Below are 9,728 nucleotides of genomic sequence, written 5' to 3'. Positions count from 1 at the left end.
TCCAGAGTGGCATCGTCGACTGCTTCTGGATGGACTCGAGTCTCGTCTTCAGTCCCACAGTACAACCACATGCAGTGGCTCCGGAACTGAAGGGGCTGGATGCGACGCCTAAGGAAGACCTCCAGGAGATCCATGCCCATCACTCCCTCCCGAACCAACTGCACCACGCGCTCCATCAACATCTTCACGTCAGCTTTCTCCTCCGGAATCAACTTCAGAGAGGAGGGCTTGTTCACTCGGTCCATGGTAAACTGAGGGAGTCCACTCGACTGCCCCGGCGTCGACTGGTCCTGGCAGTAGAACCAGGTCGACTGCCAGCCTCTGACTGACTCGGGAAAGGTCATGGGCGGGAAGGTGCTCTTATTCCTCACCTGGATCCCCAGACCCCCACACATTTGGACGACTTGGGTTCTTTCATCGCCTGGGCTCGCCTTCTTCACGGTCTGAGAGCGACACGTGAATATATGCTTGAACAAACCCCAGTGCGGTCGACAGCCCAGGAAACCCTCACACATGCACACGAACGCGGCAAGATAGGCGATAGAATTTGGGGTAAAGTGGTGGAGCTGCGCTCCAAAGAAGTTCAAGAAGCCACGGAAGAAAATACTCGGTGGCAAAGAAAATCCACGATCAACATGGGTGGCCAAGAGCACGCACTCACCCTCTTATGGCTGGGGCTGCCACTCCTTCCCCGGAAGCCTCGCAGCTCCATGAGGGATCAAGCCCTCGTTGGCCATGTCGAGGAGATCTTTTTCTGTGATGGTCGACTGGATCCAGTCTCCTTGGACCCAGCCCTTCGGCAGGCGGGATCTGGACGAAGACCCGCCGCGGCTGGTAGATCTCCCCTTCGCCTTCTCCGACGCCGACGCCTTCTTCGCACATTCCAGCGCCGCCGTCTTCTCCTTGGCCATGGTTGCCAGCGAGATGCGCGAGGGGAAGTTGTGCGGGGGCGAGAGCGAGCGCGCTGGACGGGGACGAAGGGAGCAGAGAGAGAGAGAATGTTGAAGCACAGTACAAAAATCCTCGCCGGGCGCATTTATAAGGTCCCTTCCGAGTGGATGACAGGTGGGCCCGGTCGATCTAATCATATCCAGGAACAGTTATGCAGACGGGATACATGGCGAAGAAAGCGGCGCGGAGATCGAGGCGTCTATATCCCGTCCCATCCAAACGCCGCGGTCCGCTCCGCTTCGCGCGCGTCCCCAAATTTTGCATCCCGCGGAATCCGCAAACAGCAGATCAGTCTGTCAGACGCGGAGTCTCCCGCGATCCGTCGCTCGGGAATCGTTGAAGCCCGAAAGATCACTCGACGAAAGAAGAGAATGGATCGAGTCGACTGAAGACAAGTTGCTCACTATCGACGAAGAGATTCTTTGGTCCAGAACTACGCACGACCAGAGTGCAAAGGTTAATCGGAAACAACATCAACTCCTTCCTCACTCGAAGCCTCAATCCATTCGGGGGCTAATGATGGGGTCATGTACCTAGGGTAGGGTCATGGACCTGATCTAAGTACCTTACCCAAGGACACCCTTAGAAGAGGTCGCCTTCCAGTCGACCAACGAGGTACTCACTCGACTGACTTGAAGGACTCGACCATGAAGACTCACTCGACCACCAGAAGGTCAAGAGGCACTCTGCACTGCAACGGCCTGTAATTAAGTAGGCTTTATGATAGTAAAGACACTTTATGTGGGGCGTTACCAGTAACGCCCCGGACTTAACTCACCTTACATCCTCTCCTACGTGGGCTGGCTGGGGTCTTGGCGCACTCTATATAAGCCACCCCCCTCCACAGGTAGAGGGTTCGGCACCTTGTAACTCATATACTCATAATCCACTCGACCGCCTCCGGGCTCCGAGATGTAGGGCTATTACTTCTCCCGAGAAGGGCCTGAACTCGTACATCCCTGGTGTTTACAACCTCTCCATAGCTAGGACCTTGCCTCTCCATATCTGCCCCCCACTCTACTGTCAGGCTTAGAACCACGACACTGGCGGCTCCTCGCGGGCCATCTCCACCCCTGCCAGGGCAGCGGAACACCTGCCCTCTCATGCCTCTGTGATGCCCCTCATGAGGCGCTGGTACGCGTCAGCCGCGCTCGGCAAGCCATAAGGCATGCGAACGTAGCTATGGGGTGGGCCTCCACAGCGCCCCACTCGCGAGGGCCAGAGGCGCTCCAGGGAGGCGACTCGGTTGAGCCCTGGTATGTCAATGCAGACGCGCAACCCACCATCCTCGCCTGGATGGGGAGCCACTGCTGGAAGGCGGCGGCCGCCTTTCATGACTCTCGACTCCTGTAGCTCCTGAATGACCTTGCTGACGAACTCCTGAGGGTCTGGATCTCCTTGCCTTGCTCCTTCTTGAGGGAAACGTGCTTCAAAACACGCCTCCACGTGGTGCCCAAGCGCCTCCCTCGTGACCCTAGCTAGGTCGGTGGCCCTCCAGGGGAGAGCCCCCGAGCCCTGCCTGAGGAGGGCGCCGGGTGCGCTTTCCTATGCGATGGAGGGAGGTTCCCCCTGGGCAGGCGCGGGCCCAGAGGGGCCTGCCTCCTGAGTGGTCGGGCCGGACGATGTCTTCTTCTTCTTGGGGGCGGTCTCGGGAGGCCTCCCGCCTCCACGATCCGGGTCTTCCAGTGATGCGTCCTGAAAGGCTCGTTCCAGGGAACACACCGCGTCCTTCTCTTCACAGGGCACCGTGATGACTCCGCCGCTTCCTGGCATCTTGAGGACGTTGTAGCCGTGGTGAGTTACGGCCATGAACTTGGCCAGCGCTGGGTACCCAAGGATGGCGTTGTACGGTAGGCGAATGTGGGCGATGTCGAAGTCGATGAGCTCGATGCGGTAGTTGTCGCGTGCCCCGATGGTGACAGGGAGGCGGACCTGCCCAATCGGGACCGTGGAGTCGTCGGTGATACCGGAGAAAGGCTTGGTTGGCTGAAGCTGGCTGTAGGGCACTCGGAGGTTGTTGAATGTCTCCACGGACAGGACGTTGAGCCCTGCCCCGCCATCGATGAGGGTCTTGGTGACCACCACATTGCTGATGATTGGGGAGCAAAGCATTGGGAGAACTCCGGCTGTAGCCGCACACTTGAGCTGATCTGCTGAGCTGAACGTGATGGCGCATGCCGACCACCTGAGAGGGCGCGTGGCTTCGAGCCTGGGGAGGACTGCATTCACTTCGCGGGCGAACTACTTGAAGATGCGCTGAGAGGCGGGGGCTTGTGCTCCGCCCAAGATGCAGGCGATTGCGCGCGACTCCTGGAAGCCCCCAGCCTCCTCGTCCTGGTGGCGGTCCTCGTTTCTCCGTGGCTGCGGCGGCAGCGGTGGGAGGCCTGTGTTCCCTTGCGGGCGATCCTTGCGAGGCTGATCCCTCCAGTCTCCCTCGCGAGGCTGATCCCTCCATCCTCTCTCGCGAGGCGGGTCTTGCCAGCGATCCTCGCGAGGTTGGTCGCTCCACCCTTGGTGCGGGCCACGGTCTTCTCAGCATCCTGCGTTCCTTCCTCCTCCTCGACGGTAGCCCCGGTCACCGCGGTCGGGGCGATGGACGGTCCTTCCTTCACGCACGGCTTGGAGTTCTTGACATTCGTTGGTGTTGTGGGTGTGGAGGTCATGGTACACACAGTACCGGCTGCCCTTGGAAGGTTCGGGCTGATCTCTACCCTGCTTGGTGTCTGGTTCTGCCGCGAGCACGGCAGCCCCCTTGCGCTTCACATCCTTGGCCTTGAGCTTCTTCTCTTCTGGGTCTCGGCAGGCAGCTCGAGGAGGGAGAGACGCCCTTCCTCAGCCTTGGCGCACTTGTTCGCCAAGTTGAACAGCTCCAAGGAAGTGCACAGGTCTTCATGCATCGCCAACTCCTCCTTCATCTTGATGTCACGCACGCCGTCGGAGAAGGCCGAGATGATGGCCCTCCTCAGTCACCTTGGGAATCTTGAGGCGTGCATTGTTGAAGCGCTGGATGTACTTCTGCAGGGTCTCCCCGGGCTGTTGCTTGATGCGGCGCATGTCGCTTACGGCGGGTGGCCGGTCGCGAGTGCCTTGGAAGTTGGCAATGAAGCAGGTGCGCATCTCCTCCCAGGAGGAAATTGTGCCTGGAGCCAGGTTTAGGAGCCAGGTGCGGTTCCCGTCCTTGAGTGCCATGGGAAACCAGTTCGCCATGACCTTATTGTCTCCGTTGGCAGCTTCGATGCCCAGCTCGTAGAGCTGGAGGAACTCTGCAGGGTCAGCCGTGCCGTCGTAGCGAGGAGGCAAGTCTAGCTTGAACTTGCCGGGTCACGCGACGCTGCGTAGTTCGGTGGTGAAGGCGCGGCAGCCTGCTGTGGCCATGGGAGGCCTTGGGTGACAGAGAGCCTGGTCTTGCATGTCCCCACGCGCTGGAGCAGGAGGATGGTCGCGACGTGCTGGAGCAGGGAGCGCCCGGGGCAGCTTCTGGCGGGCGTGGGACTTCTTGGCAGCTCTGTTCTTGCCGCGCTGGCACCTGGCGGAGCGGGTTCCGCCCAGGGGCCACGCGCCTTGGAGCCATGTGGTCTTCTTGAGGAGGAGGCGGCCGGGGCGCCGCCGGAACCTCGTCGCCCGTGCGGGGCGGGGTGCGGTGCAGCGAAATGGACGGCGCAGAAGAGCCCGCTGTGGCGCGGACGAGCTCGGCGACATGGTCGAGCCATTCTTCGTAGACGTCGTCAACGGGACGGTAGCGCAGGAGCTCGTTCGCCGCAATGAGCGCAGCTCGAGCCTCCATGGGTGTGTGACGCACGCAGGACAAAGATCCAGCCGGGGCGAGCGAGGGAGTTGCGGTGCGGCCATCTTGCCGCACGGATGGATGCTGGGACGATGCTTGCCGCTCGTCCCCCGCCGGGCCGGTGGCGGCGTTGATGGCAGGTGACGGGGAATGGCGTGGATGCCTGCCGACAGGGGCCGTCTGGGCGACGCGGGAAGCGAGTGCGGCCCGGTGCTCCGCGCGGGCCCGACGAGCGTCAGACATGGGCATGATGGTCGGAAGAGAACGGGGCGGTGGAAGACGAATTCCGGCGCACCCCTACCTGGCGCGCCAAATGTTGGGTTTCGGGTTCCGGCAGACCCTTTGGATTCGAACACTGGGGTGCGCACGGAGATTTCACCTCCTACCTACCTGCACCCCTCCGCCATGCTAGGATCTAAAACTAAGAAAAGAACAACACAAGAGACACAGGGTTTATACTGGTTCGGGCCACCGTTGTGGTGTAATACCCTACTCTAGTGTGTGGTGTGGTGGATTGCCTCTTGGGCTGATGATGATGAACAATACAAGGAAGAATAGCCTCGCGAGGGTCTGTTCTTGGCTAGGGCAATGGACTGCTCGGAGGAGTTCAGTCACCTTTCTCTCTCTCTCTCTCTTTCTCTGCTTCCTCCAACCGACCGAACGACCGACCCCTTGCCTTGTGGGTTGCTGGTCCTATTTATAGAGGCCCTGGTCCTCTTCCCAAATATCGAGCGGGAAGGGAGCCAACATTGGCGGGCTAATTTGCAGGGGGACAACAGGTATCAGCTATCCTGACAAAAGTAGTCTTCGCCTGCGCAAAGCTCTGGTGATGACGTCGTCTTGGGCTCCACGATGACCTCCATCTCGTAGTCCTCCTGGTCTTGGTCTCGTTGCACCGAAATGGCAACCTTTGCCTGATGCCTTGGTACTCCGCGGCTGCGCTTGCCCCCTTTGCACCAAAGAGGAAAGGAGGACGATGCGCGGGCTGGCACCCGCCTGGCGCCCTGAGTCGTCATGGCTTGCGTCACGGGCACCTCGTGAGGAACCCCGCCTTGATCTCTCCACCTCCTCGTGAGCCAGCCTGACGAGGCCGTGCCTGAGGAAGCTCCGCGTCGCCCGCCCCGCGAGGCTTGGCCCCTCGCAAGGGTCTTGGGCTTGTGTTGGTGAAGACGGGCCGTGCTGGGCCCCCCTTTGAGCCACGCCGCAGGCCGCAGGCAGGCAAGTCTGGGGACCCCCGTTCCCAGAATGCCGACAACGTCGGCCGCCCCCGCCGCGTTCCTTGCTACCACAGTCATGCTCCTCGTCAGGCGCACGAGTTGCTGTTGAGCTCCTTGCCGCTCCACAGCCTTGCCGGGAACCTCTTTGGGCAAGGAAGCTCGCTGGATTGCCTCATCGGAAATGGCTTGCCTAGGACCCGCTTCTTCTTCTTTGGAGCTAGGGGCTCCTCATGCAGCTGCTCCTCAGCTGTATCTTCAATGGAAGGGTCCCCGGCAACTACGCTATTGTGCTCTCCGACAGGCTCCCACCGCTCAGCAAAATCCTCCTCTACACTGGCTTCGTCTTCAACGAAGCTAATGTTGCCGGCCTCTCGGCAAGGGCTGCCTCTTCCGCCCTACTGGCAATGTACGCCACCTCTTCGTCAGTGATGGGGTGGATGAAATTCATCTCTACCTGAACGGCCTCCTCCGACAGGTTGTCAAAAAAATCCTTCACCTGCTCCGTGGATGGCTCAGCCCAAGTCTGATCAAGGCCATGGGTGTTGAACACCGACATCATGACAATGATCGAAGTTAGGGCGGTGTTGTTGCACAGGGGGATGACTCTTGCCGGTAGCTTGTACTTGCTTTCGGTCCTGAACATCTTGTGGTAGAGAGCTGCGTGTTGCATGACCGTCAAGTTGTTGTTCAGACTGGGCTGCAACCTCATGATATCTGCAGCATTCTGATACTACCAGGCTGGTCTCCCCTTGTCCTTTAGAGGGGCGATGCAGCGGCGGAGGAAGTCAGCGCCGACCATCTCGATGGGTGAGCCCGGCGGCTTTGAGGCGTTTGATCCCATCGACTGCGATTGAGAGCTCCCCGTCTTGAGGGTCGAGGGCGCTCCAACCGTTGCCGCGGGTCAGCTTTGTTAGCCGGGGCATACAGAACATGTCGTGGGATATCCACGGCCACCTATGGGGCCAGGGGGCCCCTTGCTGGTTCGGCAGGGGGATGTCATGTTGCAGAAAGAGTAGACCAGCGCACTGTAGCACGGCAGAGAGCACACAAACAATTTACCCAGGTTCGGGCCACTGCGAGGCACAAGACCCTACTCCTGCTTTGATGGATTGATAGTGGAATAGGGATGGAGAAACACAGTACACTTGCCTGGCAGGGGTTGTCGTAGGGCAGCACCGACTATGCGCGTATGGGGGTGTGGGTTCGTCAACTTTCTAGCCCCTCCTACAGGTGCCATGGGCCTCCTTATAGATCAAGGGGTCACCACAATGGCAAAGTAGTCATTATCCACTTATTTGATAGAAAATAGTGCTATCATACCTAACTCTGCGGGCTGACAGGGTGCATTAAATGCACCATAGTGTCACATCACTGGTTGCCCGGCAAGGCTTGCCGGGCTATCTTGCCAGCTTCGCGCCTGTTCCCTTGACACGTCGCGGGACGGGTGTCATCTGCGGGTATATCCTATAGGAAATGGCTACTTCATAATAAGTGCGCAGGCAGGGTTGCTGAAGGGGTTGGCCCCTTGAGGTTTCCATTGCTACTTCATTAGCTTTGATTTCGGGCCAGTTTCCAGTTTCATCACGCATCATGCCCGATGTTGTGGGAGAACTCAGATCGTGCCCCGCGGATTCTCCTCGCCCCATGGTCACGGGGTGGAAACTACCATCCCACTCGCCTCCTGTCCCGCACGCACTTGTCACATGTTCCACATGCATTGGGCGTGGTAGGTGGTGGATGCGGAGGACATGGGGAGGGGTGCCATGGCTGAAAACCGAGAGTCGATGGTTGGAGTAGAGGGTCGGCCTTGACCCTCAGAGTCACAGTGGGTGTAGAGAGGCCGCACTGGGGAGAGGGGCGGCTGTTTCCCGTATGAGGAGCCAGCCCATGCCCCGTGTCCCTATAAAAAGGGGCCGGGGCGATATTCTTCTGCACACACACACTTCTCCTTCCTCTCTGTGATCCTTCTCTTCTAGTCATGGCGCGAGGGCGAGGGCGCGTTGGTGCTCAAGCGGCAACAATGAGGACTTCTTCTCGACAGAGCGCCCCTCCTCCCCTAGACCTTGAGGCAGCGGAATCGTCTGCAAGGAGAGCAGGAAGGGTACATGGCCGCGGTCATCGTGGTGCTCAAGGAGGAGGAGGGCGAGGCGGTGCCTTGGCGCCACCCCCGCTGGCGACTCCTCCCCCGATGGAAGGCTACGTTGGCGACCAACCCCGGGAGTTCATCATCAGGCTGTACAAGCCCATGTGTGGTCACCTTCGCCTCCCAATTCCCTTCGCGAGGGAAATGGAGCTCGAGCAACCACGCGCTCTATGGCTGCACATGAGGGGCTGCTGGAATGGAGGTATGAGGGTTGACGTCGACTTCCCTGCTCCTCATGTGATGTATCCCGCGGCTGGAAGACCTTCGCCTGTGCCCACGGTTTCTCAGAGGGGAACATTCTCCAGTTAAAATTAATGGAGAATGGCCTTCTCTCCGTCAAGATTTCGGGCGTTCGGGAGGCCATTTAGGGTGTTGCACGGAGAGCTTGACTCACGACAAAAGCTCCTCCTCGAGCAAAAGCAACAAGGAAGACAGTGATGGCGATGACGACGGCAGCGGGCAGGGGAGCTACGACTCTGACTCCGGCTGATTGTCGCCCGCACCATCTTCATCAGGTGGCAGCACCATCATCTGCATCTGCGTCTCCTCCCCGGCAATGTGATTTGCCGGGGAGTTGGATGCTGCGGTGTGGATGGTGATGTCGGGTTCCTCTATCGGCTCTCCAGCTGGACTCTGGTAGGCTTCCTCTCGGGCTGCAGCTCCGTTAGCCCTACCGAGTCTTGCTGGCCCCGGTGATGGTGGTTGACGGGGCCTCCTTTCGCCGTGGTCTCCATTGAGGCGTTCCCTCGCGCTTCCGTTCCCGCCATGCTACCTCTCCTGGAGCCCGATGGGGGTGGGCTGGGCCTCCGCCTAGGCGCTCCTTTTGCCACCCTCGCCTTCAACGACTATGCCTAGGAGGAGAGGGACTAGAAAGTGAAGGAAATATGCCCTAGAGGCAATAATAAAGTTGTTATTTATATTTCCTTATATCATGATAAATGTTTATTATTTATCCTAGGATTGTATTAACCGGAAACTTAGTACATGTGTGAATACATAGACAAAATAGAGTGTCCCTAGTATGCCTCTACTTGACTAGCTCGTTTATCAAATATGGTTATGTTTCCTCACCATAGACATGTGTTGTCATTTGATGAACGGGATCACATCATTAGAGAATGATGTGATGGACAAGACCCATCCATTAGCTTAGCATAATGATCGTTAAGTTTTATTGCTATTGCTTTCTTCATGACTTATACATATTCCTCTGACTATGAGATTATGCAACTCCCGAATACCGGAGGAACACCTTGTGTGCTATCAAATGTCACAACGTAACTGGGTGATTATAAAGATGCTCTACAGGTGTCTCCGGAGGTGTTTGTTGGGTTGGCATAGATCAAGATTAGGATTTGTCACTCCATGTATCGAAGAGGTATCTCTGGGCCCTCTCGGTAATGCACATCACTATAAGCCTTGCAAGCAATGCGACTAATGAGTTAGTTGTGGGATGATGCATTACGAAACAAGTAAAGAGACTTGCCGGTAACAAGATTGAACCAGGTATGATGATACCGACGATCGAATTTCAGCAAGTAATATACCGATGACAAAGGGAATGACGTATGTTGTTATGCGGTTTGACCGATAAAGATCTTCCTATAATATGTAGGAACGAATATGAGCATCT

The sequence above is a fragment of the Triticum aestivum genome, chromosome 6A, assembly GCF_018294505.1.
Source record: "Triticum aestivum cultivar Chinese Spring chromosome 6A, IWGSC CS RefSeq v2.1, whole genome shotgun sequence".
Taxonomy (NCBI): Eukaryota; Viridiplantae; Streptophyta; class Magnoliopsida; order Poales; family Poaceae; genus Triticum; species Triticum aestivum.
The sequence above is the reverse complement of the archived record's forward strand: the minus strand, read 5'-3'. Positions refer to the sequence as shown.